We start from the raw sequence: 26,065 nt of genomic DNA on the forward strand, positions 1-26,065 counted from the left end.
TGTGTCTCCTTGATGACCAGTCTCAGTCTCTGACTGGCACCTGTTGGGAGCGACCTTGGTTCCCACAAGATAGTTTGTTTTGGCTGGTTCGCATTCCACTCCTCTCCCCCATCCCTAAGCTATGTGGCAACTTGAGAAATGGAAGTTGGCTGCCATGGGCTCGATCTGTTTCAGAGTTGACATTCTTCTTTAATAAACCAAGACTCCAATTCCATTATATAGTAATGGCTCCTATTAAAAAGCACAATTTATGGAGTATTTTCCATCACTCAATTCTATCATATGTAATAAAATAATTACAGAACAGTGGTATAGATTTTGAGGCACTGTGACTACAGAACTGAAGGTATGTGACATGTAAATATATTGTAGTTCTATCTCTTATCATCAGATGCATTAGCATCCTCTGTGTAACAGTTGAAACTGACCCATAGATCTTACATAGAAATAGTAGTCCGTACCATAGTTATCCTTTGCCCAGATAAAGGCTGTGAAATCACCTGAAAACTTTGGTTACAAAATACATGGCAGCAAGTATATTAGCTAAGGGATTATGACTGTCTGCAATTTTACATTATCTTCATTTAATCCCAGATCATTTATGGTCCCGAACTGAGTTATTGTATAAGTTGGAACTACAATTATGCAAAGGAATGCCTTTTCTTACATATTTGACTCTGCTTCTGTCCCATGCTGAGTGTGAAAAGGAAATGCCCTCAAGTGGCCTTTCTGGAGTGTCTTTCCCAGACAGAGATGCCTGCTTATTATCTTTCTAGCACTAAGAAAGACATTTATTTTCCAGATCTTTTAGTGTATTGTCCTAATATTTAACTCTGTGCTAATATATTTATGCAATATATTTCTATTGTGTTTACTTGTAATTTTAATCACTTTCAGAAAAAAAATTTTTTTCAAAATGTGGCAAGGCTCCCCGAGAAACTTGTTTAGAAAATCAGCTTACAAACATTTAAACACTTGAACCAAATTCTGATCGACATTCATAAGTAAACCTACAACATAGGCAATCTGCAAATTTAGACACTTTTAAAATTTTGTTACAGAGAAACAATTGGTGCTAGCTGAATTGCATTTTTAATATTTATACATGGCTCCAACTCAGCGTGCTTACATTCAACATCGGGTCTATAAGGTAAAGGTAAAGGTTCCCCTCGCATATATGTGCTAGTTGTTCCTGACTCTAGGGGGTGGTGTTCATCTCCATTTCAAAGCCGAAGAGCCAGTACTGTCCAAAGACATCTCCGTGGTTATGGGGTGGGCATGACTAAATGCCAAAGGTGCACGGAACACTGTTACCTTCCCACCAAAGTAGTCCCTATTTTTCTACTTGCATTTTTTATGTGCTTTTGAACTGCTGGGTTGGCAGAAGCTGGGACAGGTAACGGGAACTCACTCCATTACACGGCACTAGGGATTTGTACTGCTGAACAGCCAACCTTTTGATCAACAAGCTCAATGTATTACCCACTGAGCCACCGTGTCCCTTCTGGGTCTATAGAAGCAGCTATATTTCTAAACTATCCAAGAATATGAAGAGAATGTGCAACACTTTTTAAACAAATAAAAACATTAAGAACTAATTGAGTGTTTAGGATTCAGGACATAATGGAATTAATTCTTATTTCTCTGGATACTGCCCCAGAGTTTTCATCCAACTAATTTAATCTTTCTGTCAAGAAATATATGAGAGCCATTTCTTCATCATCATGTTTGCAATGCTTCTTCTGCCTAAAATTAGATTGAATGACAAGCATTTCCAAAGTTGAGGTGAAACTGGAGCACTGTGGAATTTAATGTATTTTGGATTAAAATTACCATCAAATGTAATCCAACAGATTTATATTAATGAGCAGTTTATTTTGTATTGGTTTCTGTTTAAAAACTGCAAGTTTTATATAAAAGAAAAATGAAGCCATGGCAGAAACCAAACTAAATGCCATCTAGGATAATTATCATCACCACTTCAAAACATTGATATTATAACCCTAAATAATTGCAACTAAGAATACAGATATTAGCTTGCTTCATTCATTATTCTGTTAATATTTCAAAAAGAGATACATCCCTGTTTTGACCTATGAAATTGACCACAACTGGAGTTGGGGAATAAAGAGTTTCATCCAGCATTTAAAAAAAGGCAGATATTTTTTTATATACATCACTAGTCACATCAGTATATACCAATATAAACTAAGTTCTAAGTAATGGTCACCCTAGATAACATGAGAAAGTTGATGCAGCACCATATTTCAAATCATCTACTGCTATATTGGACTACAGATATATTTTAAATATAATACATGCAGCTTTCTAAACTGAAATGTACAGATTAATGGGGAAATAGGACAAAACAACAACAGTAAATACCTAACTACAATAGAAAATAAAATAATCCAGTCACACCAATTTCATGTTCATTCTTCAAGCATGCATTGATAACTTAAGTACCATTTTTTCTTGCATTTTTTAAGAAACATTATTGATCTTTACAAGCTATTTTCTCTATTCTTACAAAACCAGCTTGCACTGACAGATAGTGGTACCACTGCCCTATGCCAGGTCCATAGATCCTTAGGGTCTCCACAGGGTTACAATAGTCATACTAAATAGTTGGGTTTCCTGGTCTTTGGGAGATCAATACTGAGATTATCATAGATTCTGCCCTGATCCCATGAAGATTTCCTCAGCATAACAGTTCAAAAATGGGAATTTAGTATTTGTAGACTATGTTAAGTCTGGAACACAAGGGGTTGGGTTGATTGGAATATTCCTGGAAGATGCTGATTAACTGGTTGCTGTGAATGATGTTGTTACTACTTTGATTGAACAGCCTCATCTGCTTGCTGTGTGTGGCCTGGATCTGGTATTTGGCTAGGTTGTAGAATGTATCCAACTCTTTTGATCTGTTGATAACTCATGTATTTGAGTGCCAGGCTTTCAGGAATTCTTTGGCTTTTCTCATGTTTGTGTGATTATTATTTTTTTGTGTTTTCATAGTAAATTGTGTAATCTGCATTGATGGAATGGATGGCTCTTAAGGATTTATTATTTATCTTTATTAGAGTTATGTGCTACTTAGGTGTTGTTGTTGTTTTTTAATATAGCTACCTCCCTGTTTTTCCTAGGTAGTTAGCCAATTGCAATCCCAGTTGTTAATTATGGAAATAGTGTAAACTCTGTCTTGGTGACACATGCAGTCTTTTGGTTTGCACAGAATTCTTTGTAATGTTTCTACATATTCATGGGCCACTGCTACAATAACATTTCCATACACAAAATGTATCAGAGCCCTCCCAGCAGGTTATTCCAACCGTTAGGCATCATAGTGGCCCCAAACCAACAAAAACACTACAATCTGACCATGGAGTATATAAAACAAAGTTGGGCTACCTCTGATGCAAAAAAAAAAAAAAAAGTCCATAACGTACAATATTTTAAATATATAATATAGTTATCTCTCCCACTGCCCCATTTGTAAGTAATCTACATTCCATTACCCATTTTAAAATAAATGTTATAAAGTTGATATTCTGCCTTTCATTCAGGAGCAAAACATATAAACTGCTTTCTCCTCCTATTTTTCTCACAATATTTGAAGTAGGCTGGGCTGAGATGGAAGAAAGTGACTAGTCTGTAGTCATCCAATGATTTTTTGCCAGCTCTCAAATTTTACTCCACTCCATTAGCCATTAGAGTACCACTACTTAATTTAAACTAGCTAATTATTTTGTTCTAAATACTATGCCAGTATAATGTAGTGGTTTAAGGTACTGGACTAATTCAATGGAAACTCAGGTTAAACTCTGCCTTTAACCACCAAAGCTCACTAGATCTCTTTCCACCCTGTTTATTAGACAGGGTTGTTGGATTAAAAATTTGTACTTCTGGAGGAAATGGGGATAAATAATAAAACATGATTTCATTTCAGCTGTAATTTTGTATTAAGCACAGATTACAATGAATGCCCAGGAACCAACTATACGTTTTTTCTCTCCTATGCCTAATATACAATTGCAAGATCCACTTTTTGTAAAATGTTTCTAACAGGCATATTTTAACAGTCTGATATAGAAGTGAGCTTAGCCTCACTTTTTTTTCATAACACAGGAAAAGTAAGCCATCAACCATTATTGGAAATTGAGGATTTTGTAAAAAAGATTTCAGGGATTTTTAAAAAAATATATACTTATGATGGTATTCTGATATGGAAATAGTATGAGTATCAATTTCATTTTATCCTATAGGAAAAGTACAAAAAACATGAATCGATGTATACAGTAATAAGAGTCAGCTTCTAAGAACGTAAGAATATAAGCAGTCCCCTGCTAGCTCAGACAGATGACCCAACTACTCTACCCATCTCTTCTCATGGTGGCCAACCAACTGCACAAGGAAGCCTATTTTTCTCTTCCAGCAGATGCCTTTCAGAGTAGTCACACTGCCATGTGTAATTCTGTATCCTTCAATCATTCTTTCTCTTTTCTAAACTAAAAAGGCCCGAATACTGCAACTTTTCCTCATGGGATTTTAGTAATTTTATTAAAAATTAAGATTACCACAATAAAAGCTAATACAAAAGGAACTAATAAAAAGTACAGAACAGAAAAATAAAAACAAAAATAAGCGAATAAAAGAATAAAGAAAAAGAAAAGCAGTTAAGAAGCAATTTCCCAAAGTGATTAGAAAAGGAAGTATGTGAAGCCAGTGTCCTTTGGAAAATGCTGGGCATGATTTAAGCAAAAGATGGCTATTCCCTCAGCTCCCAGAGCATTTAACCCACCAGAAACTGCTGCCTTGCAGTCTCCTCATGAGCAGCAACTCTCTGGAGCACTTTAGTTCAAATCCTCTCCTTGTCCAGAGAGGAATTACAAAGAGGCTATCTTTTTGCTGGCTCTTCATTCTACTACAGTCATCAGCTTTGCTTATCGTAGAACCATCTTCAGATTGTCATTTCTTCCCCAGAAGTCCAGGAGACTGCTCCAGCCCCTTGATAATCTGAATCTTATCTAGCTCCATTATATCCTTTTTTAAAGATTCAGGATTGCACTTCAGATTCCAGATACAGTTTTACTACTGATTTATATAAAGGAGTTCTGATATTGTATCTTTATTTTTAATATTGTTTCTTACTATTTATAATATGTCAGTCCCCTTTTTTTCAGCAGATGCATACTTTTGCAAATAATTTGTTGTCACTCTATTATTTTTAAATAATAATTTTACAGAAAGAATGTAAGTAGAACAACTTAAGTATCTGAAATATAGTAAGCGAAAAGTACTTTTTTTAAGAAAAAAAAAGTAGATTCTGCCCAGAGTCACTTTGCGTAAGATTGACAGCCATATAAATGTGATTAATAAATAAACAGGAAAGGAGGTGTCCTACAATAGGTTAACAATAACTGCCATGCATTCCAGTGAATAGAATTGGCATTAAGATATATATATATATATATATATATATTATGTAGCTCCAGCTACAAAAAAAAAAAAACCTTGGCTACGTAGGGAAAACCTGGCTAGAAGAAAAACACACATAAACCCTACGAAGAAGTAAGAAAATTGAGATATATATATATATATGTGTGTGTGTGTGTGTGTGTGTGTGTTTTCTCAGGTTTTCGCAGGTGTTTGTATGTAGGTCTTTGGTTATTCGGGTCTTCTCCCATGTAAAATTGGAAGTGTCTTGGCGACGTTTTGATGAAGTCTCATTTGTCATCTTCAGGCTGGTGTTCTCGGCTTCGTGCTTAAAATATATATATTTTTAAAAAGCGGTTGTTGTGGTATGTTGCCCAATGAAAAGCTCATGCTTTCCTAAAGCAATATATAGTTCATGTTTTCTTAAAGCAAATTGCGGTTCTTTCAGATAGGCATGAAATAGTGCTGATGGGAGACTTTAATTGCCCTGACATCTGTTGGAGACACACTGCCAAGGATGATTTTTCCAATAACTTATTGCCCTGACTTGCTGACAACTTTCTCCTTCATGGGTGGAGAAAGATCAGCTATTCCTGACTCTTTCTAACCTGAAACTAATCTATAGAGAAAACTTCTTGGGGGGAAGTGGTAATATCAGAAACACTGGGCTGAGGGATGGGGAGGAAAAAAGGACCATGTAACATTGGAGTTCTTTTAAGAGTTTAGTATAAAAGCAATGCAGCTAACATAATATAATCCAACACGTATCTTGGACTTCAAAGAAAGAGAATTTTAGTGAATTTAGAATAAAGAGTTTGTGAAAGAAGAAGAGAGAGTTCAAAGTGAAAGAAAGTTTCTTAGAAAAACCAAAAGACACAATTGCCAATAGTGAAAAAATAGGAGAAGAGAAGGACTGCAAAAATCAACAAAAAAGGGGACATATTGTACGGAGATAGAAAGAGGGACAGTGATCCACAGCAAGTACAGACAGGTATCCCGGAATTGTAGGATAGCTCGGCAAAAGAAGAACAAAAAGGGCTGCTTTAAATAAAAGGATGACCATCAATATATCATCTGCTTAATGATGACAGCAAATGCTAACAGGTAATAAAGAAAATATACAAGTATATTCAATTCTTATTTTGGTAGAGATATACAATAAGAATACCTAACCTAGTAATATTATTTATGGAAAGATTTCAGAATAGCAACTAATGACAAAACAAGTATGAGTCACCAGTGTGATGCAGAAAGAAAAGAAAAAGCATTAATGGTTCTACATTAATTGATATGGTAAGACCTTACCTTCATATCATAGACAGCTATGGGCCCATATTTTAAAAAGTGACATTATTTGATATAGTTTTAAGAAGGATGAAGTGATTGATTGGAATGAGAAACTAAATCCTTTGACAAGAAACCCAAGGAATTGAGAATATTTAGTTTACAAGTAGTTCTCAACTGACGACCCCAATTGAGTCCAAAATTTATGTTGCTAAGTGAGAAATTTGTTTAGTGAGTTTTGCCCCATTTTATGACTTTTCCTGCCACATTTGTTAAGTGAATCACTGCAGTTGTTAAATTAGTAACACGGTTGTTAAGTGAATCCAGCTTCCCCATTGACTTTGCTGGTCAGAAGGTTGCAAAAGGGGAATCACACGACTCTGGAACAATGCAACTGTCATAACTGTGAATCAGGTGTCAAGCAGCCAAATGTAAATCACATGACCATGGGGATGTTGCAAATGGTCATAAATGTGAAAAAAGTTAATTTTTTTTCAGTGCCACTGTAACTTTGAATAGTCACTAAGCGAACTGTTGTCAGTTGAGGACTACCTGTATCATACAAACCTGTATCAGGCTTGGACTCCAATTGGATGAGTCCAGGGGAGGAGACGAGGGTAGGTCTTGAGAATATTATCTGGGAGGAGTTTGATCCTGTGGCTCCAGAGGATGTGGACAGGGTTCTGGGTAAGATTAGTGTTGCCACGTGTTTATTGGATCCGTGTCCCTCCTGGTTGGTACTGGCCTCCCGGCAGATTACACGAGGCTAGCTCCAGGGGATTATAAGTGCTCCTCTGAGTGAGGGTGCCTTTCCCGCCGCCTTGAAAGAGGCGGTGGTGGGCCCCTCCTCAAGAAGCCTTCCCTGGACCCGGCTGAATTAGCTAACTACCGTCCGGTCTCCAACCTTTGTTTTGTGGCGAAGGTTGTTGAGAGCGTGGTGGCACGACAGCTTCCCCGGCACCTGGATGAAGCTATCTATCTGGACCCGTACCAGTCGGGCTTCAGGCAGGGGTACAGCACAGAAACAGCATTGGTCGCGTTGGTGGATGATCTCTGGAGGGCTCGGACAGGGGTTGTTTCTCTGTCCTGGTCCTATTAGATCTCTCAGCGGCTTTTGATACCATCGACCATGGTATCATGCTGCAGAGGTTGAGGGGGTTAGGAATAGGGGGCACTGTTTTGCGGTGGTTCTCCTCCTTCCTCTCCGACCGTTCGCAGTTTGTGTTGGCAGGGGTGCAGAGGTCGACCTCGATGCACCTCGCATGGGGAATGCCGCAGGGGTCGGTCCTCTCGCCCCTTCTGTTCAACATTTATGTGAAGCCGCTGGATGAGATCATCCGTGGTTTTGGGGTGAGAGTCCATCAGTACGCTGATGACACTCAGCTGTATATCTCCACCCCAGACCACCCCAACGATGCCCTTGATGTGATGACTCACTGCCTGGAGGCTGTGCGGGTCTGGATGGGGAGAAATAGGCTCAGACTCAACCCTTCCAAGACCGAGTGGCTGTGGCTTCCGGCATCCCGATATAATCAGCTGGTGCCATCGCTGACAATTGGGGGTGAATCACTGCCCCCCCCCAGAGACGGCTCGCAATCTGGGTGTCCTCCTGGACACACGGCTGTCTGTTGAAGAACATATGACAGCCGGGGCCAGGGGGGCTTTTTATCACCTTCGCCTGATTCGCCAGTTGCAGCCCTTTCTGGACCAGGACGCCTTGCGCACGGTCACTCATGCCCTTGTCACCTCCCGGCTGGACTATTGTAATGCTCTCTACATGGGGCTCCCCTTGAAGAGCACTCAGAGGCTCCAACTGGTCCAGAATGCGGCCGCGTGGGTGGTTATGGGTGCAACCCATTGTGCCCACGTGAAACCCCTCCTGTGCAAGCTGCACTGGCTCCCAGGGGTCTTCCAGGTGCGATTCAAGGGGTTAGTTACCACCTTTAAAGCACTCCATGGCATAGGAGCCAAGTACCTTTGAGACCGACTTCTGCCACCAGTAGCCTCCCACCGGCCAGTTCGCTCCCAGAGAGAGGGTCTCCTCAGGGTGCCATCGGCCAAGTTATGTTGGCTGGCAACACCCAGGGGGAGGGCCTTCTCTGTGGGAGCCCCTGCCCTGTGGAATGAACTGCCCCCGGAAATGCGTAAAATCTCCAACCTTAGGGTATTTCGCTGTGCCCTTAAGACCCTGCTGTTCCCCCAGGCCGGGCTATCAATGTAATGATTTTAAATTGGATGTTTTAAATTTTGGGAGGTTTTAATATTGAGCCAAAATTATTTAATAATTTTAAATTATTTTAATTGTTGTTTGTCTTTGTGCTTTTAATAGGCTGTACCCGCCCTGAGTCCTTCGGGAGAAGGGCGGTATAGAAATAAATTATTATTATTATTATTATTATTATTATTATTATTATTATTATTATTATTATTATTATTATGTGTTTGTGAGTGTGCATACAAAATAGAGTTTTCAAAGACCTGAAAAGATGTTACACAGCAGAAGATGAAGATGTGTTTTCTACTTAATCCCAAATGCCAGATAGAGCTTAATAGATTTAAATTACAGGAAGGCAAATTCCAGTTAAATATTGGAATCGCAGCAGCCTTGGAGTAGAAGCAAAAGAAGAAATAGAATAATGAAAGCATGTCATTATTATGCCACTGCAATACAAGCCCACACCCCTTTTCTATCTGCATCATACCTATGTACCAAAGAGTCAGAGCTTCTGGTGTGAGACTGCTAAGATTCTGTAGATACTTCTATTTTAGAAGAAACTTATCAGTAAAAGCAGTTAGATAAAAGAAACAATTTCCAAGTGTGATGATACACATTCTGTCAGTTTCGGAAGACAATTTTCTTTTTGCTTCTTAACTGCCACATATTTTAGCTGGGGAAGTTGGGAGGGGATTGTTGTTGGAGCAGTAGAGAGTTAGTCATAACAACATTCCGTATTCAAGGACTTTTGCCCGTATCTGATAGAGACTGCCAGAAGATTGTTGAAAGTTGTGAAAAGTTGATTGGACAATGTGATGAACTTGTGGGTGTGGGGCACAGCTGTGAACTGTTAACTGGGTGGAGAAAACCTGGAAGCTTTCAGATTAGGGTTTTCCCAGATGTGCCAACATGACATCTCTAATCAATTGGAACTTTAGGAACCTCAGGCCTCAAAGCTTTATTTTGTTGGGGGTGTTCCTTGGAACCCTGACACATTCCTTCAATGGATGCATTCAAATGCAAGGCATGCTGTAATGAAGATCCTTACATTGAACTTGATGCGTCAAATATCCCTTTCATGATCTATCATTCTGTATATAGTTTCCTTGTATTTTTCATAAAAACAATTAGCCTCTGGCACATTTTCTAAAAGTCATTTTCCTGCAGCAGTTGTATTGCTGGGCAATTTCAAAAATAATTTTACTGCCTGTTGGTTTTATAAAATACCACTAGTTCTTTTAAGAAACTACCCTAATTGTATATTAACCCTATCAGCAAATCACCTTGAAGCTGAATTATATCTGCACTTAATTATCTATATATTCTGAGATTAATTTCTTAAATTTTGATAAATAAGATGCCTTGACTAACCCAGCCTTAATGTGTGATATTTGAGTGCAGAAAAATAATAATCAATAAATAAAGTTTTGTCTCCTATCTCTCTGTCCTGAATTATAGCTAAGAATTCAGTGGAAAGAAAAGAATATAAAATCAAATAGGGAAAAAAATCACGTTATTAAAGAAATATAAATTCACATTTAAATTCAAAATTATAAACTTCATGCCATCTGAACTGTAACAGTGAATTTATTTGAACTGCATTAAATTGTTGAAAAATAAGCAGTGGTAGCATGAGAAGAAGAAAAAAAAAACAGAGGGAGAGAAAACTTAAAAGGAACTGAGTGAGTTACACTATAGCCAAACCAGACTTTAGAGATTAGGAAGGCATATTTAATGCTGGAACAAAAGTATATCAGGTAGTGTAGCCTTAAATAACTTCTAGCAAATTGAATGGATCAGAAGATCCTAAAAATCCATTTTTCTCTCTTATGACAAATTTTGACTCAGTCGTCCTGTAACAGTCCAATTCATGTCTTCCATTTTACCTATTTAAAGGCAGAGTGTTGGTTTCTTCAATGAGAAAATACTTCAGGGATATACTAGGAGAACAGAAATACAATAAGCTTTCCCTTCTACAGTATATGTGTGCTTTCCATTTCAACTACTATTCTACTTAGCAAATGGTGACTAGAACCAGATAACTAGTAGATCACAAATCATGGCTTTGCTTGCCATAGGGAAAGCTTCTGAAGAAATTTAAAATATTTATTTATCCATTCAACGGGAGTCGTATTTTCATTTGATATTCTGATATATAAGATACATTAACAGAAGGCACACTGATTTCATTGTAACTAATTCAGCACATCCCCAAAAATTTCAGTCCAATCATTTCTCTATTTTCCTTGGGCCACCTAACACAGGTACAATCCCTATACTATGCTTCGCTTAGTTATTACTGTCAAATAGTTAACTGAACAGTGTTCAAAGCAAACTTGAATCTACATGACAGCATGCATGTTAGACCAAAGGGTAAAATGTATTTCTGTGCCAGAACATTATCGTTCCTCATAATTTCTTCCTTATAATTTTGTATAATTAAAGTGACTTTGAAGCAATAAAAGCGCCTAATTTTTGCATTATAACTTTTGCTCAAAATATGATGATTGGCATAAAAATAACGTATTGAAATATTGAATAACAACAAAAATATGTGTACTATTACCAGAACTATATAAGCTTTTCAAACGTAGTAATGATGAATATTATTTTATTTGTATTAAAATGTAAGAACTCAGGTGCCACACTGTTCACACATTGATATGTTTGTAAAAAAATAAAAAACTAGGGGGGGGAACCTTTTGCTTTTCCTTTCCCTGCCCAAATTTGGGGCTCCATAGAATCTGCTCTAATTATGTTAAAACTGTGTTACAGAAAAGTTTTGGAATGAGTTACTTAAAAAGGTCAAGCTAATAATCATGCTTTTAATGAAAATTGCAGCTTTCATTTAATAAAACTTTCTTTAACACTATGGTATGGATGCCATCATGACAGTTTTGAGCAAACTTTTTTGAATCATTTCGTATTTTGAAGCTGCTAGAAAAATCACTGGTTACCACTAGTTGGACCAGCAAGAACCTTTATGGTCTCCTTAATGGGTTGGGACAGATAGCAAAAGACAAAGCAAAAGAAAATATTAGCACAAAAATCCAATTGATTTTCTCCCCCTCCCCCCAAAAAAATTATGAAGAAAATGTTATAAACCATACACAATAATGAAAATAAAATGCTTTCCAAGAACAGAAAATAGAACAGAGATTAAAAAATGAGATAGTTGAGAGATTATGTGACTTTCACCATACTGATGATGAAAGGTTATGAAAATAGACCTGACTCATTTCTGATATATTAGGACTGGGCATCAAAATTAAAACGTGATGCAGCATAGTACAAAGAAGTAATCTTTAATGATTTCTAGAAGATACCAAATCTGTCTAAAAAAAATAATCTCCTTTATTACATAAAAATGATCTCCTCATTGTATCATTTTCTCTATATGTTCTTTGAAGTTAGGGAGTGTAATTATAGGGAAGTGTTTTCAAATGCAATGCACCATCTGTGAAACAATCTCTTCTGGGAAGTTTATTTATAATATATGTATTATATTTAAAAGATAAAGTAATTATTAATATCTTAATGCAGCCATTTTTTTTCCTTTTAAGTTTCATCAGGCTTTTTAGACTATTAATTTACTCAATGTTATTCTCATATGATCTTATCTCATTTGCTCTAATTATGAATGTTAATCTTTATATTAGTTCTATTATTTACAAATTATGGTAAAAGGGGTTTTTAGAAGACTTTTTTTTGCAAATGCAGTTTTAAGCAAAATTGATACTTGAAGACCATAAACTTCAATCAGCTGCTATCTCGCATGAGGTTAGTTATAATCATGATTCATACATGAAGTCAAACACATTACTATCTTTTCAAGGTATCCCTTAAAAAAAATAAGGCATGGTATGTTTCTAAAAAGAAGTACTGCTATCTTTCTTCACTGATTTCCCTATGAATACCTGTAAGATTTAATCAGGATAATCATTACCAAGCATGTCTAAAGTTCTTAATGCAATATAGAAAAAGATGCTAATAGAAGGAAGGCAAGACACTGAAAGAAGTTCTCTTGTAAGTATACACACACACACTTGTGTGTGTGTGTATACTTATACAAGTATACAAGTATACAAGTGTGTGTGTATATACTTGTCTTCCAAATACACACACACACACACACACACACACACACACACACACACACATATATAGCAACATTTCCCCCAGAATTTTAAATTCAGCACAGGCGACACCTAGGGGCAAAATAATGAGAAAATCAGAGCTGCAATTCCAAGGATTTCAGAACTACAACTGAGGGACAGCTCATCTTTGCTGTAAAAGTTCCAAGTAACCTAGTAGAACTAGAAACAAGTTTACCATGACTACCAAGATGTCTTACATGACAACACATCAAAGAGATTTCATGGTAATTTCTTATAAAATATCTACCAACATTTTAAAAAGGAAAAAATGTTTAGAAACTGCAAAAGAAGAAAAACTAAATAAGACTTTTCTTTTAAACCTTTCCAGTAATTTTTTTTAAAACAACTAACAATATTTAAAATACCCTGCCATGTAACCAATAACTTCCTGAATTAAAACATAAGAAAGGAATTTGTGTGATTTAATACTTAAAATTTTGGTATAATTATTCATCAAAGAGTCCTCCTTCCCCTCATTCATAAATACAGGAAAAATCCTTAAATCTTTGCTAATTATTGTATATCTTCATTAAAGACATTATTTAGAACATACACTATTAGAGATAAAATCTTTTGGACATTTCTTGGAATTACTTGTTTCAATTTGGACTTTATAACAAAATTAAAAGAAACAACACAAGAAATGTAACTTGATATATAGTGACCTCTTAATTATAATTATTTGTAAATTCAAAAATTATGTTCAGTACCTCAGTATCCATTTCAGAAAATTCTCAAACATTTATCTTTATTCAGTTTTTTTTACTTAAGAATAGGTACTTTTTACTTTTACATGAATAAAAACATGAATTTTATTATGGTTATTTCATACATTTGATGAAACAATTTATTCTTTATCCTAATAAAGAAATAAAGCATACTTAAAAGTTTCTAAGTAGATCAGAGTAGATGAGTCATAAAAGTTTGTATTATATCACTGAAATTTTAGGATCATTTAATATACTTAGAAATAAATGTTGAACTCCCATTTTTTTTAGCAAACCTTAAGGCTGAGCTTTGCACCTATGTCTTCTAAATATGGAATGCAGTCTCACAAAATGCATGTGTGGCTTACTTTTGTACCTATGGTATATTTCAATATGCTTTTACTTAGAAATAAGTTTCTCTGAACCCTATGATATATTATGTAAGAGCCAAGTTTGAAATGATGCAGTCTGTGTGACTGTGTGACTGCATCATTTCAAACTTGGCTCTTACATAATTTTTAATAATAAAAGCAAAAGAAATTAGAATAAAAATAAAAATAAAGGAACTGAATATAAGAAAAATGCAGATTAATCTCCCAGAATGGATGAATGGAAATATGATATCAATTTGATGGATAAGCGGTTGAAGAAAAAAACTTGGGTTTTGTTCTTATAAATAACTGTAGTGAGACTTCTGTATGCACAGAGATGGAAAGACTTCCAGCTTACCACAAAGGAAAAATGGATGGAGAAGTTAATGGCACTCACTGAGATTGCCAAATTAACTACCTTGATTAAAGGAGAGACTTTGACTAGCTTTGTTTCTACACGGAAACCATTTTGGGACTTTGTGCTAGAAGCTTAAAGAAGTGCTTTATTAATTTTGGATTGGAAGTTACTCTATTTTTTCTTTATTCCTTTGCATCTTTCCCTTTCCTATTTTTCCTTTTTTATTTTCTTTGGGTTTTTTTGTTTTTGAAGAAATTTAATAAAGTATATTTTAGAAACGGAAATATATGGAAACCACTAAGAATTTGCAGTGCCATGAACTAACTGGAGTTATAATGGAAGCAATGAATGACTACGATTTTAAGAGCAGAAAAATGCAGATAATTTTTTGGGGAATAAGTACTTGTTCTGGACTGGCTGAAAAGAACTAAACAAGAAGCCTCCAAAAAAATAAATGGAATCAAAAACTGAATGAAATAACCCAAAATGTAGCCGACACAACATGACAGAGTATTTTACAGATTTATATAGACATTATAGCAACATGGCAACAAGTGGAATTAAAACAACTGCTATAAAGTAAGCATTCAAAGGAAAAGAAGGGAACTAAAAGATACTTGAAAAATGGTTTTTTTAAAAGTAGGGCTACAGGTGTAGATGGTATAACTGGAGAACTGTTAAAATATGGACCTGGCTGACTTATGGAAAAATAAGGATGTGAAAATCACATCTGTGTCTGATGGGAAGAATGTATCCTTTACAAATGTCTTCTAGATGGCAGAAACTTCATGGATAATTGTTCATTAAGTGTATTTGCGAAGGCATTTGGCAGAATTCTGACTGAAGAAAACAGTAAAAAAGACTGAGTCAAAGCTGGGAAGAGCAATGCAACTCTACATTGGAAAGGGAACATGCAGAAAATGGGAGGAGGGTCATTGGAAAATGTATAAAAATAGGGAAGGTGATTATAGTTGTTGATTTAGAAAAGATGCATGATGAAAAGGTTTAAGTTATATAATGTTTTGTGCTAATATTGAACTAAAGGTTAATATAAGAGGACCAGATTGGAAAACTTGCATGAAAATGAATAGAATGCATAGTAAATTAGCAGGGAATTAAAAAATGTAAGACGTCCCCTTTGCTTATGTAATGTATTTTTGGACACATGTACAACTAATGTTTGTAACAATGTCAAAGGTGGATTGATTTGTATGTTGAATAAAGTACATGTGCAGATAGTTACATTGTTGGCTGAGAATCCAAATGTTTCGCAGTGAATTTCCCAAAGGTTATGTGATGCAACATGTGACACAGCAGGGACAAAGCATCCAAAATTCATGTCACAGCCAACAATACAGTATTGACAAGGAAAATAGAGTAAATAATTGCAAAATAATACATAAATAGCAAACAACTAGCATTTTATTTAGATAGATTAATTTGTTATACCTACGGTAGAATGGTCACCAAGGATGAGAAAATGGAAACATTTTTTTAATAAATGCTGCTAGTATGGAATCTATTGAAAAAGAAAAAAACATTTGTTGAAAGAAGCCAATATGGTTCCATGTGCAATAACTCTTATGCTTCCCTTGTTACATGTGAGAGTTGGGTACATTAAATGAAACAAAAGTAGAAGGCAGTGGGAATGGAATACTTAAATGTGTTTTGTGGTAATCTAGATAAGGTCAAGAATGAATGGAAGTATTAAAAAAATGTGACTTGAATATGAAAGTACAAAAGATGTATGCCCAAGGATGGAATTGCAAATCAAATATATGAAACTGAGGAGAGCAAGAAGACTGAGAAAGTTGTGGCTGGATCCAATGGATGGGACCATCAGAAAGTGAGAAAAGTGCAGGCCATGTATAGAAAGCCGAGCATGGAAGTGGTGAAAAGCACCGCTGATTTGCAAAGAAAGAAAAGAGTGGAGCGGTATAGGGAACGCTGCCTGTATAAATTACAGTTGGCTTGATTTTATTTCACGTTCGCATTTGCTTTGACTCGCTGTTTTTTAACTTCCTTTCTCATCTTTACATAACTGGAAGGGGCGCAATGCGATGGGCAGGCATTTTATATAAGCTCGCAGAACATACCCAAAGCCTCCAGGTTCCCACCGCAGGACAAACCTGGGCTGCTTCTGACAATTGGGCGGGCCAAGAACCCGCCGCGCTAACCGTGGGACAGGAAAAGCTTCCCTTCTCTCCCACCCCGAGGTCTCTAACGGAGAGGGGACAGGACTGAAAACGAAAAGCGAGCCGAGCGTCTCCCTCCAACTCGCCGTCCTAAAGGAGAGCGCTTCTCTCTCTCTCTCTCTCTCCCTCCCTCCCTCCCTCTCCCTCTCCCTCTCTTTCTCTCTCTCTCCCTCTCTCTCAAAACTAGCGCTCGACTAAGCCAGCCGCTCCGATTCCCGGAGTCTCTTCCACGGGCCATTGACAATGCGCAATCGCGGGACTCAAGCTACGCATTCAATTCAAAGTTCTCCAGCCAGCCCCCCTCCCAAATAAATAAATAAATAAATAAAAATGCAAAAGCGCCCAGAGAAATAGGTTTGGAAAAAACGACGGAACTACAACTCTTCTATATAGCCACCCGCTAGTGTTTCCACACACAGATCCACCCATTCACCTACCTTCCCAGTAAGCGGGAAAGGAAGAGCGAGCTCCCTCCGGAGCTTGTGGCTTCTGCTTTTTGGGCCAGGTGGCCTTCCAACGCTTCCCCCTCACCTCCTCTTTTTTACTCGCTGGATTTCCCCCCCCCCCGCGGGCGCGTACACACACACACATACACGCCTAATCCCCCTACCCGCCTCCCGTTGCATTCCGAGAGCGCAGCTCGCTCGGGGCGGCCCCGCTTTAACTGCCTCCTAAGTTGACGGCGTGGAAACTCTCGCGTGCAGACCTCTTCCATCCTCCGCAGGGGGGGGGGGGAAGGGAGGAAGCTTTCTGCCGCCCCCTCCCCCACAAACCCCGAATTGCTCTGTTCCTGCGCGGGGACGGGATAGTGGAGAGCAGCGCATCACTTGGGTCATTCCTTCCCCTGGTCGGCGGCGAAGGGAGAAAAGAAACAGCCAGCTTGCCAGCTCCTTCCTACCAACGCTTAGAGATGAAGGTTTACCTGGAGTAGCTCGAGAGCAGCAGGCGCACCTCCAAGCGAAAAGAGCCCGGCGCGACTGAAGGGAAGGAGACGTCAGAGTTGGGGCGCTTTTGCTCTCGAAAGAAAACCGTCCTCGAGGAAAGCAACGCGAAGCCTGCGGGAGCGTTGGGAAGGGCGGCGAGGGGAGATCATGAAGGGGTGGTAGTGGCCTGAATTGAGAGAAGGAGGGAGAAGGGATGGAAAGGTGGGGGGGGGAGAGAGAGAAGCCAAACAAACAAACGAACAAACGAACAAACGAAAAAAAGGCGGAAAAGAAGGACGAGGCAGAGGCAGAGGCAGCGGCAGCTTCAGTCGCAATCCAGGCGCGAAGAGGTGTGTAAATGCCGCTTTGCTGAATTCCTGCCCTATTTCTGCTGTCTGGACCAGCGCTGCGTGACGTCACCGGCGCATTTGCATATTCTACCCAATCGCTGACACCTGTGTGCGGACATCGGAGAAACGCCGAGGGCGAGGGAAAAGGGCGGGAGTCCCAGGCAGGTGGGGAGTCGGGAGAAGAGGCTCGGTTGGCCAAGGGCAAAGGAGGAGGAGAAGGCGGCGGCAGCGGCAGCGGCGCCAGCTTTCCAAAGGGCCCCAGCTGGGGATTGCGTGACTCGTGACACCTGGCTCTGGGCTTTTCCTTGGGCGAGCTTGCTTTAAAAAAAAACCTGCCTCAGAGGTGGATGCTAGTAGGAAAGGCCAGGGAAAGTTGTTTTTTTTTTTTTTGTTTTTGTTTTTACTTTCCTTCCTGCTCCTCAGCGCCTTATTTTAGCTAATGGCCGGCTCCAACCTAGGTACTAATAAGTAGGCAGCTGCAGGGCTCCAGACCTTGAGAGGGAAAGAGCAGTGCCAGCTCCCTCAGATGTGGACTGGCTGCCTCTCAGAGACCGAGGGAAGCCAGCTGTTGCTGAATCTCTCCCTCTGTGTTAACAGCCGTCCCCTGTGATTTCAATGAGTTTAATGACAGCATAATCAAAATGTATCCTTATTAAACTGGGCTTTACAGTATTTAATAAATCATTGTAGAATTGCAGGATGTGATATATTTACAAGTCAGTGTTGACTCCTGGCAATTGCCTGGATTAGTAGTCCCTGAGGTTTTCTTGACAAATTTCTGGGAAGTGGTTTGCCATTGTCTCCTTCCTAAAGGTGAAAGAGAGCAACTGGCCCAAGGTCAACCAACTGGCTTTGTTGCTAAGGTAGGACTAGAAAAACTCACCCAGCTTCCAATTTCTAGCCTAGTGCCACTTAACCCCTACGCCAAACTGCCTTTCAGGACACACTAAACCTAGTTTAAACACCAAATTTGGAAATAGAAAAATCGAGTTACGGAAGGTTCACGGCTGAAATGTTTAAAAGGAAAGAGATTTTTGGTTTTGGTTTTGAAAAAGAAAAAAAGTTATGGAGACCATTTGAGAGGTCAGGGTGATTGCTGTTAAACCTCCTCAACAATGAAAAGATATCGGAAAGGGGCAATTGCCCTTTCTCTTGATTGATCAATTGCTTCTTTTTTTCTGGGCAATACAGACTGGACCTGATGGACTCATAATAGCTGAATTATCCAGCAAGAGCAATGGAGTTAAAGTACTGGAAGAGCAGGTTGAAAACCTCATCTCTCTGTGCAGGGTAACCTTGCAGATTAGGGACTGTGAACTGAAGACAGGACAATAGACAGCGGCAGCAAGCATAAGCAAAATTGCAAGATCGAATCTTGCAAAAAGCAAAAATTCATGGGGAAATATGCATGTTTTTATTTATTTATTTGTATCCCGCCTTTATTATTTTTACAGAGAACTCAAAGCAGTGAGCATATCCAATGCAGCTTCCTCCTCCTATTTTCCCCACAACAACAACCCTGTGAGGTGGATTGGACTGGCCCAAAGTCACCCAGTTGGCTTTCATGACTGAGGTGGGATTTGAACTCACAGTCTCTTGTTTTCTAGCCTGGTGCCTTAAGCACTGGACCAAACTGGCTAATAAAATTCTCTTCTTGCAGAAGCTTTAGTGAAGATGTAAACAGCTTAATTTATTTTTTTCATTGAATTCATAAATTGAAAAATACACAAAGAGTTACATTTTGAAGCAATATTTGTTAGACGTAACTTATTAAAGGAAAACTCACACCTGGCATCACTCAAACCAAAATGAAATAGTAAACTTCTAAATAACAGGATTGGATAGCATTGTTTTGAGATAGGTTTAATTGAATGTATACTTTTTTTGACTTCTAGAAAACTAATAAAGTAAATAAAGCAAATTTTCTCAACTTTTGGTAGTCTACTCCTTTTGCCCTTTAGCACCAGGAAGGACCCATAGTCCCATCCTATTCACTTCAAGTTTAAAGTCAGCTGATGTCCTAAGCTCAGCCCAACATTGGTCCCTTCACCTTTTCTATTGTTCGTGTCTTGTCTACTGCCAAAACATTAAGGCTCAACAAACTAAAGGCAAGTGTGGTACTGAAAGAGTTAAGGGCATGATAGACGGGGGGGGGACTCTGTGTTGCCCCCTTTTCTTGGCGCCCTAAGCACGTGCTTATTTTGCTTAATGGTTAATCCAGGGCTGATCCTATTATTAACAGGCAGAGGCTGAGCAAGGAATTTCAGCTGGAGAGAGCAGCTGTTAACTTGTCATACTCATTTGAGTGTGAAATCTCTTGTTAGATGGAATGGAGTGGAGCCAATCCCTAGCCGAATTGCCTATCACTCAGAAAGAGAGAGGACAACTGAGAAAGCAGGGGAGAAGTGCTGCTTCTGCTCTGCTGAGTAACGTCTTGATTGCTACACAACCAAAGATATTGGACACCTACAGGGAGCACATGTTGATGATAAGGTTGACCCTGGCAATCTCCACTTTCATCCCTAGAACTATATCATATATGAGCAGACAAGAGACTTGTTACCAGTGCAACATGGAAGATTGGGATCATTGAATTACATTTTCAAGGGATTCTCATATTCAGAACTCTGCCTGCAGAAAGAGAAAGAAAAAGAAAGAAAGAAAAGAAAAGAAAGAAAGAAAGAAAGAAAGAAAGAGGAAGAGAGAAGGAGAGGAGAAAGAGGGAGAGAGAAAGAAAGAGAGGGAGAGAAAGGGAAAGAAAGAAAGGGAGAGAAAGAAGGAGAGAAGGAAAAAGAGAGGGAGAAAGGGAAGAGGAGAGAGAGAGAGAGAAAGAACTGCAGCAGATCATTATTACTTATATGTAATGCATTCTAAATATTTATATTTCTTTTAAAATAAAACAAAAACTTTCCACTAATATTAATTTAGAATGTCAACAAATACATCAAATGTTTAAAAAGTGCCAATGTAGGAATGTTAGGTTTAGAATATTATCATTAGCATTTGGATAATATCATTGAATGATAAGATATAGATATGATGGTGATGATATAATAAATAAATTGTGCAGCAGTTTACATATCCATCTAATTCTATTCATTCTAGTTGAATAATTATATGGAGAATTGCTATAAGTATTCATGTTTGAAAAGTATCATTCCAATATCTCATAGATGAAGTCATTCAACAATATGATTTCAATGTTTTCAGAACAACTGCTGTTTAGGTAATTACAGCATAATTTTATATAAACCATCCTGAAAATTGTGTTGCTGAGAGGTATATAAATCTTTTAAGTAAATACATAAATGTTTACTCAGGAACAAATCCCATTAAGGTCAATGGCATGTATGCCCCAATAAATCAGCTTTAGACTGCATTTAAATTAGAAATATAGTTGTTTGAAAACTCCAACTCAGCTTAAAGAAGCATTATCTCTTTTAATAGAGATGGCTATTAGATAAAATCTATATTGATTAATGCTCAGCATACAGAAGACAAATAGTTTTCAAAAGCAGGAAGGGTGTGATAGAAAACATATTTTTTAGAAATGCTGGAACTGAATACAGGAAGATTTTAAACAAAACTTTTTTTACTGGGTACAAGTAAATCCAAGTACTATGCTATTACTAATTAATTAGGAATGTCTCTTTTCTTGAAAATTATAGCTGTAAAGTTTTAGTCATCTATACCATGACTGTATTGACTGATTGCATTATATTCTTAAGAATTTTTTAACGTAAATAATAATGATTCTTAGACATATTCTTAGAAATACTTAACAACCTGAATTGGCAGCACATATTATTTTGAAATCAAAAGTTGATGTATGTAGAAGAAATGATCAAATATATTTGATACTTCGTATTAAAAACTTAACTGATAGAATGTTGATTTCAACTAAATAATACAGGAATTTTTAAGTGTATTTGGCAAACTGTAGAATGAAATAGAATGAATACTTGGGACGCGGTGGCTTGGTGGCTAAGATGCTTTGGCGTTGGGTCATGCTGGCGACATGACCATGGAGACGTCTTCGGACAGCGCTGGCTCTTTGGCTTAGAAATGGAGATGAGCACCACCCCTAGAGCCGGAAATGACTAGCACGCATGTGTGGGGGAACCTTTACCTTTAATAGAAAGAATAGTGGTTCATTTTACTATTAGACAACTTTATATTAATATATGTTTTATACAAAGATCAACAGTAGCACCAAAAAAAGAACACTTCACAATGAGTAGCATTAGGTTTTTTGTGACAATTTTGATTAAAAATTACAATTAGAAAAAATAAAAACTAATAAAACTACAAAAAATATAATATAAATAAATAGGGTAGAAAAGAGATAAAAAGATAAAAAGAAATAGCTTTTGTCACAAGTATAAACAATTTCAGTATTATATCACTTCTCTTCATCCCATATTTCTAATGAAATAGTAGATAGCCTAAATAATGAAGGAAAGAAATGCTGCCTAGGAAACAATTGGACAAGAGAGCCAGGCACCCCAGTGGATTAATGCTCAGAGAAAGAAATTTAGAAAGAACCTCTTCTAACTGATCAAGCAGTTAAAAGCAGTAGCGGGAAATTACTATCTTCAGACATGCAAGATTCTGTTAACATATCCATATAATTAAGTAGAATCAGCTCATCTAGTATTTTCTGTTTACCTGGGAGGGCTAACATGATCTCACTAACTATAAACAAAATCTAAACATATTGCTATTTATTCCTTATTAACAAAAGCCTATTAAGAGTTATCAAAAATAATTATATATCCATTTTAGCCTTGATCAAATAAATCAACTCTATATTTCTTCCCCATACTTTTAACAATATTGGTTTTTAGTCCCTTCAAATAATGTCCTACAACTTGATTTCATTTTATTTTTGCTTTCTTCTCAGAGAATCCTTCAACACTTTAAAAGATCTGTTTTGTACAGTAAGAAAAGTTTATCTAAAGCACTCTTGGCTTGATACTTGAATGTCCCCTTTAAGTATTAAAGTACCAACCAATTTCATTTGTATAGCCAGTATATCATCTTTTTTCCATATCATTCTCTTGTCATATTTAAATCCATATTCAAATGACTTTCAGTCTTATGCAATATAGCTTATTATTCTTCTGTGACATTATTAACACACTCTTTGTGTTAATAATGATACTAAGTATAATATGGTATCAGGCATTCTTAATTCCTGAGTCCATTGTTCAAAATTATCCTTTAAAAATCTACTGTTAAAGTGTTTTGCTCCATTCTTTATTAATACATTTAATTTATTCTTCACCTTTAATTATAAACTATTTTTTCTAGTTCCCTTAGTGTCCAACTTTCAAAGTTCCATCCTGTTTTTTTTTTAAAAAAAAACTCAAAACAAACATAGTTTCCCAAAGGAAAGACTTTTTATAGTAAATTTCAATTTTTTATTCTACTTCCTTTTGGAACCTTGGTCCATTATTAACTTTCCAAAACCAACACTTTAAGCATCCTTTTCCTGTTTATTCCAAAGTAATATTTTTCCGGTCCTTAAAATTGTATTTAAAGCTTCTGTAAGAAAAAGGAGACTCACCCAGTGAATATAATAAAAACTGGCCATTTTATATTTTCAAAGCAATAATTCCAAATGTGATTTTAGAAATGAGCTTTGGCCGAGCTTTCTGTCCATGGAAGTTTGTGTGTTATGGCTATGAGCTTAGATGATATCCGTTAATACCCAGCCATTCGACTCATAAACTGACCACAAAACCTCAGTTTCTCTGATCTACTCATGAGGAGCAACTGTTTGGAGTGCATGTGGTCTATCCCATGATCTTTCCTTTCTCCAGAGAGATTTCGCTGCCCAGGTTCAAGCATCCATCTCCCATACATGCTGTTCCACTTTGGCAGGGATGTCTAACTCACCATGGCACTTATTGGAAGTTCACAATTAGTAGCATTTGTGATTGGGTTGCAGAGGACCATCCTTTCAATATATTTGAATCCTTTCAAATTTCTGACATTGAATCCTTAATTTCAGTGAAATAATAATTTAGCTGAAAATTGTACAGCACAGTTCTCAATCTCTCAATTTTTTTCCTGGAATGTTTAGAGTTGTTATAGGCATTATTTTATCAAGCCACTTTCTCCTTTCATGACCTCTATTATTATTATATTTGTAGAACTGCCAAGATCTACTTCAGCAGTTGCACATAAAGTATGCCATTTTTCTTAGATAAATCATCAAAGTAAATTATTGCTGTGCTTTGTGAGATTATGTAAGAGGCCTAATTTGCCATCACACTAATCCTACCAAAGCCATTTCCTACAATATAAATGTCAAAATGAAAACAAAAATAAAAAATAAGAGAAATTGATAGGGAATCCTGTCAAATGATTCAGTAGTATGTCACATTTTAATCACTGATGTTAAGAAAGCAGTGATGACAGTTAATCTGAAGAACTGAGATGAGGTATTTATTTGTTATTGACTTTTAGTATCTATTCTCATATTACATCTAACCAGAGGAAGGAAAAGGACCCAATGCCTGGATTACTTAAAGCAGGGATAACTTTGGACAAATAAATTGAAGCTGAGTGAGTGTTCATTGATGTAAAGAGGGGAGGACTTAATACAAAGAAAGAAATCTAGAGTCTAGACTAAGTCTGACCTCCTGAACTTACATTTTTAGAACCACCATTAATCATCATGCAACACCTAACAGAAATGTGTATGTGGTGATTGGGACAGACAAGAAGGTGACTGTAGTTCATATGAATAATCCTGCTGCATTGGATCAATCATTCAACATCTTGTGTTCTACAGATGCCTTGTGTAGTTCTTGTTTAGACCAGAAGGTAATTAATGGCTGGTGGCTACCTCAATTACATTACTAAGAACAGTGATTTTAGTTACCACGGTATCAGATCTTTTATGCCCTCTTTACATTCATTCATCAACCAAGATTAACAAACTTGGAAATTCACTGATGGCAATGCTGAAGGAATTTCATATACGTGCATTATGGGTGAGTTCTAGAAGTCAGGTTCAATCATGAATGGGAATTGGAACGGGACCTAAATAGGGAAAAATGAAGGAAAATCAAAAGCATTGTCTGTTACATTGAGAGGATGCTAAATTGCCAAGCAATAGGATTTCCCCCCCTGAATTTTAACCAATAAAACTAATATTCCCTACATTGCATCAATATGTAAAAGTAGTCCTAACTAATGAGGCTAAACACAATCCTATCACTCTTAACTTTCTCTAGGTGAGTAGACATGTTGAAGCTAATTGCTGACATTAATCTGCTAGTTTGGGAGATGGATTCTTCTCCCCCCCCCCATTTTACAAGTCTTGTCTTAGATATTTTAAAAAATATAGGAAATGAATCACTTTAATATCCAATTTTGTTATATTATCGTGGAGCCCCTAACTGAAATATAGAAAGAAGAAGAAATCATTCAAATCTTTGCTTTTGTTTCTGTTTTCAGAAATATAGAAAAGTTGCCATTCTCTGCATGCTGTGAATTCTAGGACTTCAACCAAGAACTTTCATTAATTCTGCGATTCAAAGTTGTGTCAAAAGATAGTTTAAAAATTATTCCTGGAAAGGTATCTGAGGGGAATTCCTATTAGGATTTCTGCATCCAGGGAAGAGAAGCTTAATACTTCAATATGATTTACCTATGATATAATGAATAGTACTTCACCAATTTCCACTACAATTTGGGACATAAAAATATGGTGTTGGAAAGAAATTTTTCATTCAGGAAAGGAAGGGTAACAATAAGCATATTTCATACCATATACTAAAAAAACTAACAATAATCAACTAAGATATAGGTACGAAAGAGGGGGAGGGAGGGAGGAAGCAAGGGAGGGAGAGAGAGAGATGCATGTATTTTAGCACAAACACTGGGAAACATTTAATTTGTCTCTCCATTCCTTTGCATATTTTTGAGAAAGTTCTAGATCCTCTTCTTTGTTTCTCCCTAATCTTCTTTCATGACCACTATAAAAATGGAAATATCTTCATTTTTTTTTATTTTATTTGTCAAGAACGTATTAGGTAATAAGTATAAACATAGATTGG

The 26,065-nt window shown here is 37.1% G+C and overlaps 1 protein-coding gene across 4 annotated transcripts in view; it reads right to left on the reverse strand.

Annotated features, from left to right (window-relative positions):
* FSTL4 (follistatin like 4) overlaps positions 1-18,033 on the reverse strand; it is a 462,461-nt gene extending 444,428 nt beyond the window's left edge. Inside the window, exon 1 of one of the 4 annotated variants that reach the window (XM_034404203.2) lies at positions 17,643-18,033. The gene's annotated coding sequence lies outside the window, so the exon portion shown is untranslated. Of the gene's footprint in view, positions 1-17,157; positions 17,387-17,642 lie in introns of those variants that run through there. The other 3 variants (XM_034404188.2, XM_087883660.1, XM_034404195.2) reach the window with 3 other exon arrangements.
* Positions 18,034-26,065: the final 8,032 nt, after the last annotated feature.

Source organism: Pantherophis guttatus, chromosome 2, assembly GCF_059756535.1.
Source record: "Pantherophis guttatus breed Tessera chromosome 2, ASM5975653v1, whole genome shotgun sequence".
Taxonomy (NCBI): Eukaryota; Metazoa; Chordata; class Lepidosauria; order Squamata; family Colubridae; genus Pantherophis; species Pantherophis guttatus.